Consider the following 7,361-nt stretch of genomic DNA (forward strand, 5'->3'; position numbering starts at 1 on the left):
AATTATCGTCATCCGACGCAGATTCCGGTGAGAAGATGTGCGTATTTTCTAACCCGAAAAGAAACTATTTGACGGTAATAAGTGACCACAAGGTTTTCTTTCTTCACTTTCCGGGCTGAGATCCTCCGCTTTGAAAGAGCTGTGCCTCGTGTTTCGTTTTGTCGTGTATATTTCAAAAAGGCAAAAGAGTTTTGGTTTGATTGCTGTTTTTGAAAATGGTGGTCGTCAGTGGGTGGTTTATTAAATATAAATTTAAAAATATAAATTAAATAAACGAGACATTAGGGAGAAAGTGTGTGAAATGGGTAACTTCACCGTCCACGCACCCTTCCTCCCCTGTAAATTCGAGAAGTACCTTGCCAAAATAAAATATTCTGTACTCCAAGTATTTCGAAGAATCATCTTTGCGCGTAAATACAACGCAGTAGACCAGGCCGCTGTGATGCATGTGTCATATCTCTGATAAGGCAGCAAGCATCAGTATTGACAAGAAAAGTAAAACGATTGCTTTCCAGGGTGATTCCGCGTATGTATGAGATTAGATAAGAGTAGTTACGATTTTTCAAAGATGCATTGACTGCACCTAACTCAACTCAGATATCATAGAAACACTACAGTTATTTCTTTTTGTAAAAACTAAATCATACCGATGAAAATCTTAAAAAATATAGTCGAGCTGCCAAGTTTCACCAATTAAAATAGGCGGTCTGCAGGACTGCCATATTGTAGGTTCCTCGTTATAGAAAAAGCAAGGCGTTGGATGTTAAAATACAACAATTGTTGTATGAAGTGCCAAAAAGGTGTTATCGCTCAAAGGGGATAATCCCGAGACGCTCGCTGGGGACTAGACCTTACAGGCCTGGCCACCAGGGGTTCCCAAACTCTTGGTCACAGGGTCGGCTCTTCGCGATGATCAGAAGTCCAAACACTATTAGCTATTTTCCACAGTTTATTATTAACTTACGGGTGTACGTGTGGGTGTGTAATGCGGGGCCGGCCGGCGGGAAGGATCACTCTGGTGGTTCTCAACGGGTGCTAGCTGCTCACTCGTCGTCGCAGATGGGATGGCTTGAAGGGGTATGAGCGTGCAGAACGTGCTCGAGGAACGGGCTCCCAATGTCGGGGTTGGGCGTAGCTATCACGGAGGAAGCAGCTCAGGGTTTGGAAATGCCTGGTCGTAGAAATGGCTCTCCACGTGCTTCACCGGGTATCGTAGTACCGGCAGGCAGGTATGGCGACGCTAAACGGTCCTAGCTGATACCAAATGGGTCCTAAAGGGATTTGGGGAGGTTTTAGGGCACACGAATGCCACTTAGGTTTGTTCACCGTTTGGTTTACCTGACTCTTGCGGATATCTAGGCGAGGATAAAATCTTCTCCACTGTATAACTGACTAAATTGTCACTTCTATTCACTTTGTAAAAAAAACGTCTGGATTGCTCCGAGTCTCAAGTGGAAAAGACCGACTTGTTCCTACTTTCCTTATGGCATACCCAATTCCTTACCTCCCCTTCCCATTTCCCAGCCTCCATTACCCTCTCCTTAGCCCTTCCTTTCAATCCTTCCAATCGTTGTTCCATTATCCAACTGATCCTCCCACTTTGTAGGTGTTCTGTGTGTTATGTGTGTTACGAGTGTTACATTTTAATGTCCTTTTTAAATTCACAGTTGAACTTCGGGAGTAGGCCTAATATTTTAGCTACAGTTACAATTAAAATCCATCTTTCATACAATATTGTGTACAATAAACAAGTAAGCTTTACGACAATAATTCATAACGAACAGTATATACATATGTTCTCGCTCTCCACCTAACCACCTACGATTCGCTCAGGAGTGGATCCTAGGGTAAAGTACCCGAAACGGTAACAAAGGAGAGTGGGCTCATTATGTACTTTGACAAATACGCAGTCTACTTCAAGCGCATAGAATCTGCTTCCAACAAAATATTCAGATACCAGCACCCAAAAGATCGCAATATATATTAAGATTTGCGAGTGATGGTTTGTAACTAAAAGGTTGTGACTGAGTATAGAATTAGCTGATGTTAAAATACACGTTAATGAAAAAAGGTTGCGCAAACTTATCGCAGACTGTTAGAAGACAGCTTCTACTATGACCAGGATTCAAGAATCTTGACCTACGCGAAGTTGTAAAGGAGACAACTACGTTATAAATGTGTTGGAAATGCAAGGGATGTAATTATTCAATAAATCTAATTATTAAAAAAGATGCTCATAATCTCAAATTCAGATAAATTTCTTGCGAGAAAGGCAACATGAATATTGAAGAGATGGATATTATTTTAGATAAAAATTCAACCTACAACCTACATACAGTAAGCAACAAACATATAATTTAAAAAAAAGATTGCTTGAATTCCGGGATTAAATACAATCATAAATTATTGAGAAAATGATATCTTTAAACGTACCAAAACTGGTACAAATCTCTAAGGGAATTATTTATTTGAATTCAATTTTTTCTAACAGTTTTCAGTCTTATCCAAACCCCCATCTTTCATAATATGAGCACAAATTATTATACTGAATAAGATTTGCAATAACCCCATAGAAATACACAAAATATTGCGATGATTTACAGAAGTGCAAAAAAACCGATGGTACGGAGAGAATAGAGACCACCGGTGCGCAAAGGCGACCGATCATTATTTTACTCACATGGAAACGAACGACCGGTGCGAAAATGGGTTGATAACGAAATTAAAAATCGTTAACGACGTGCTGTTGCGTGTGTAGTGTTAAGCCCACGGGTGGGCTTGGTCTAAGTGTACTGGAAAGGCTATATGTTCACTCCAAAAATTACTTTTTGACAGAAGGCCCGGAGGGTCGAGTCACATATACCAATCGACTCAGTTCGACGAATTGAAGTGATGTATGTGTGTGTATTTTTTTTTTATTCTAGGAGTCCAAAAATCTTCTAAAGACGCTGTGTGGGATTCGAATATGCGCCTACCCACTAAAAACACTCTCCTAGTTCATCTCCACCTTAAATTCCCCTCCTTCCCCTCCGGTACCACCAAGCAGTATTTCTTCGGAGGGGAGGCGTTTTGTGCCTTGTGCACCATCACCAATTTGTTATCCTAGTCTTCTTCATGCTATGCGCACCGCTTCGTTAGTATGCTGTTAATATTCCAGTATCGCCACTAAGCGACATACATGCTATTTTTCAAATTTGTTATTCTAATCGTTCTAAGCCTTTCGGCTCCTGTTAGCTTGTTTTTGCTTAATGTGCCGCCATTGAGCGGCAAACTCTATGTTAGTACCACTTCCATCAAATTTGCCCCGGATTGTCTCTTCGACCATTCATTTGCTGCTCTCGCCATTTCCGCTGCAGAAATGACATCATCTTCGTTACCGCGGAGTTCACCGCGTTCCAGCTGGCTTCGTCACGGCACATTCTATCCACGATGTTATCGGCACTTATACCAGCACCGCAGGTTTCTGTGATCTCACTACGCTCCACAGCAAAACGTGGACACTCGAAGACGACGTGCTTAGATGATTCCTCGACATCTCCGCACTCGGAACAAAACGGCGTTCGTGCGTGTCCGAATCTATGCAGGTACTTCTTGAAGCAGCCATGGCCTGACAAGAACTGCGTCAGATGGAAATTTACTTCTCCGTGACCTCTGTTCATCCATTTCGCCAGATTTGGAATAAGGCGGTGGGTCCACCTTCCCTTCGCTGTGGTATTCCACTCGTGTTGCCACTTCGTCATCGTGACGACATGTGCTGCTTTCCGAACTCCCCGAGTGCCCCTGGTTTCATAGCACTCTTTGTCCTCCTCCAGAACGAGGCCGATAGGGACCATCCCGGCAATCACGCACACCGCATCCGATGATATTGTGCGGTAGGCGCTCGCTACCCGCATGGCCATCAACCTGTATGTACTGCCAAGCTCCACTCGGTTTCTTTTTGTCTTCATCGCTGTCGCCCAAGCCGGACTAACATACCGCAGGATTGCTGCTGCTTATTGCCGAGTTGTTTGGCATGATCCTCGACAGAGCCGTGATCGCTTTTGCTGCTTTCTCGCAGGCGTAATCGACGTGGCAGTTGAAATTTAATCGGTCATCAATCATTACGCCGAGCTGCTTTATCTTCCGCTTTGAAGCTATGGCATGTTCTCCGACAATGATGGCTGCATTTTGCACCGCCTTGCAGTTGCTGATCAACACCAGCTCCGTTTTCTGGTGGGCAACGGACAATTTCTTCCCCTGCATCCAGTTTTCAATAGTGTCTACTGCCTCCGTAGCAAGCGTCTCCACTATCAGTAGTGACTCTCCAACTACAACCAGCGTGATGTCGTCCGCAAATCCAACGATCTTAACGCCCGTCGGTAACTTCAGTGTCAGCACCCCGTTGTACATTGCGTTCCACAACGTCGGACCCAAAATGGATCCCTGTGGGACTCCCGCGCATATCGGAATGTTCATCTGTCCTGCGCTGGTATTGTAGCACAGGGTCCGGTTGTCGAAGTAGCTACTGAGAATCCTGCAGAGGTAGTCAGGAACCTTCATCTCGTGCAGCGCTGCAGTGATGGCTCCCCAGCTTGCGCTGTTGAATGCGTTTTTCACATCGATTGTGACGACGGCACAGAAGCGGTTAGCCCGTCGCGTTTTCCTCCTTGCTTTGTCGGCAGTATCAACAACCGTTCGTATGGCATCTATCGATGATTTCCCTCTTCGAAATCCGAATTGCATCTCCGAAAGTCCCTGCTCCCCTTCTGTAAATGGCGCCAGCCTGTTAAGGATGACGTTCTCCAGCAGCTTGCCGAGCGGATCCAGCAAACATATCGGCCGGAATGCACCTGGCTCGCCAGGAGGCTTGCCTGGCTTCGGTAGCAGCACCAGTTTTTGCCTTTTCCACTGGGACGGAAAATGTCCATCATCCAGGCAGATTTGCAGTGACGTTCGGAACATATCTGGATTAACCTCGATAGCTGTTTTCAACGCTACGTTGGGGATCCCATCTGGTCCGGGGGCTTTCTTCGCCTTCATTTTCTTGGCCACTGCTATGAGCTCGTCGTTGGTGATGCTCACTCTCTCCTCGCCTGCATGGCCGTATGGTGTAGGTGGCCAGATCGTAGGCTCGTGTTGAGGGAACAGCCCTTCTACAATCACTCTCAGCTTCTCTGGACATGTTTCAGTGGGTACCGCAGGACCTCTGATTTTGGCCATCACCACTCTGTATGCGTCTCCCCACGGATTTGTATCGGCATCACGGCATACCTCCTTGAAGCTTGATTTCTTGCTGCGCTTAATTTCCTCCTTCAAAGCGGCTTTCACGGCCCTCAGCACTACTCTGCGTTCTGCTCTCTCGCCGTCGGTTTTAGCTCGTTGCATCCGCCTCCTGGCTTTGAGGCATTTTGCACGGAGGTCACAAAGCGCCTCACTCCACCAGTATGCCGGACGACGTCTGTTGTGCGGCTCGAACTTCCTTGGCATGGTTATGTGGGACGCTCGCACCAGCGCTGCCGTTAATTCTTCCGGCCTCAAATTCGACCCCCAAATTCGAGCCCTTCCTGACCGCACCACCTGCATAGCTTACTTCTGTCGATTCCCTTGCAATTCCGCGCCAGGTGGCCGTGTTCCAGGCACCTGTAGCACTGTTGGTAGTACCTCGGCTACAGCACTAGGCTTCGCGACTCCGAATCACAGAAACGACTGGTACGACGGCGAATGTGAACAGTTGAAAAACGAGAAGAATGAAGCATGGGCGAGAATGCTGCAACACCGTACGAGAGCGAATGAGGCGCGTTACAGACAGGCGCGGAACAGGCAGAACTCAGTCTTCCGGATGAAGAAGCGCCAGCAAAAAGAACGAGATCGCGAAGCGATGGATGAGCTGTACCGCGCTAAGGACACACGAAAGTTCTACGAGAAGCTGAACTGCTCGCGCAGAGGCTTCGTACCACAAGCCGACATGTGCCGAGATAATCACGGGAACATTCTCACGAGCGAGCGTGGGGTGGCCGAGAGGTGGCGGCAGCCTTATGATGAGCACCTCAATGGCGACGTTGCAAGTACCGAAGGTGGCGTAGTAACAGATCTAGGAGTATGTACACAAAACGAAAGACTTCCGGCCCCTGGCCTCCGAGAGATTGAGGAGGAGGTTGGCCGGTTGAAAAACAACATATGTGGACGGCGCCTACCAAGATTTGGGTAGAGGAAGTATTACAGGAGGAATGGATGGAAGGTATCGTGTGTCCCATCTACAAAAAGGGCGACAAGTTGGATTGCGGGAACTATCGCGCGATCACACTACTGAGCGCTGCCTATAAGGTACTCTCTCAAATTTTATGCCGCCGTCTATAACCGATTGCAAGAGAGTTCGTGGGGCAATATCAGGCTGGATTTACGGGTGAACGCGCTACACCGGACCAGATGTTCGCCATCAGCCAGGTGTTGCAAAAATGCCGCGAATACAACGTGCCCACACATCACTTGTTCATCGATTTCAAATCGGCGTATGATACAATCGATCGAGATCAGCTATGGCAGATTATGCGAGAATACGGATTCCCGGATAAACTGATACAATTGATCAAGGCGACGGTGGATCGAGTGATGTGCGTAGTTCGAGTATCAGGGACACTCTCGAGTCCCTTCGAATCTCGCAGAGGGTTACGGCAAGGTGATGGTCTTTCATGCTTGCTGTTCAACATTGCTTTAGATGGTGTACTAAGGAGAGCGGGGATAAACACGAGTGGAACGATTTTCACGAAGTCCGTTCAGCTGCTTGGTTTCGCTGATGATATTGATATTATTGTTCGTAAATTTGAGACGATGGCGGAAACGTACATCCGACTAAAGAGTGAAGCCTGGCGAATTGGATTAGTCATTAATGTGTCGAAGACAAAGTACATGATTGCAAAGGGCTCCAGGGAGGAATAACCGCGCCCGCCACCCCGAATTTCTATCGGCGGTGATGAAATCGAGGCAGTTGAAGAATATAGAAGGTGTTGCGTACCATCTACGGCGGAGTGCAGATGGAAGACGGGACTTTGAGAAGGCGAATGAACCACGAGTTGCATCATCATCCATACCGCGAAAATCGGGAGGCTACGGTGGGCGGGTCACGTCATCAGGATGGAACCCGACTAAAATGGTTCTTGAGAGTCATCCGACCGGTACAAGAAGACGTGGAGCGCAGCGAGCTAGGTGGGTCGACCAAGTGGAGGACGATCTGCGGACCCTACGCAGAGTGCGGAACTGGAGATAGACAGCCATGGACCGAGTGGAATGGAGACGGCTACTATGTACAGCAGAGGCCACCCCGGCCTTAGCCTGATCGGTAAGGTAAGTACAGTTAACACACGGTAACGATACAGCTTATTTGA

The 7,361-nt window shown here is 47.2% G+C and overlaps 1 long non-coding RNA gene across 1 annotated transcript; it reads right to left on the reverse strand.

Moving 5' to 3' along the window:
- Positions 1-881: 881 nt before the first annotated feature.
- LOC115269062 (uncharacterized) lies at positions 882-1,828 on the reverse strand. Its single transcript, XR_003898609.2, has 2 exons — positions 1,339-1,828; positions 882-1,271 (listed from the first exon to the last, which is right to left on the reverse strand). It is a non-coding gene; the product is annotated as an uncharacterized LOC115269062 (long non-coding RNA).
- Between the last annotated feature and the right edge of the window lie 5,533 nt (positions 1,829-7,361).

Source organism: Aedes albopictus, chromosome 3, assembly GCF_035046485.1.
Source record: "Aedes albopictus strain Foshan chromosome 3, AalbF5, whole genome shotgun sequence".
NCBI lineage: Eukaryota > Metazoa > Arthropoda > Insecta > Diptera > Culicidae > Aedes > Aedes albopictus.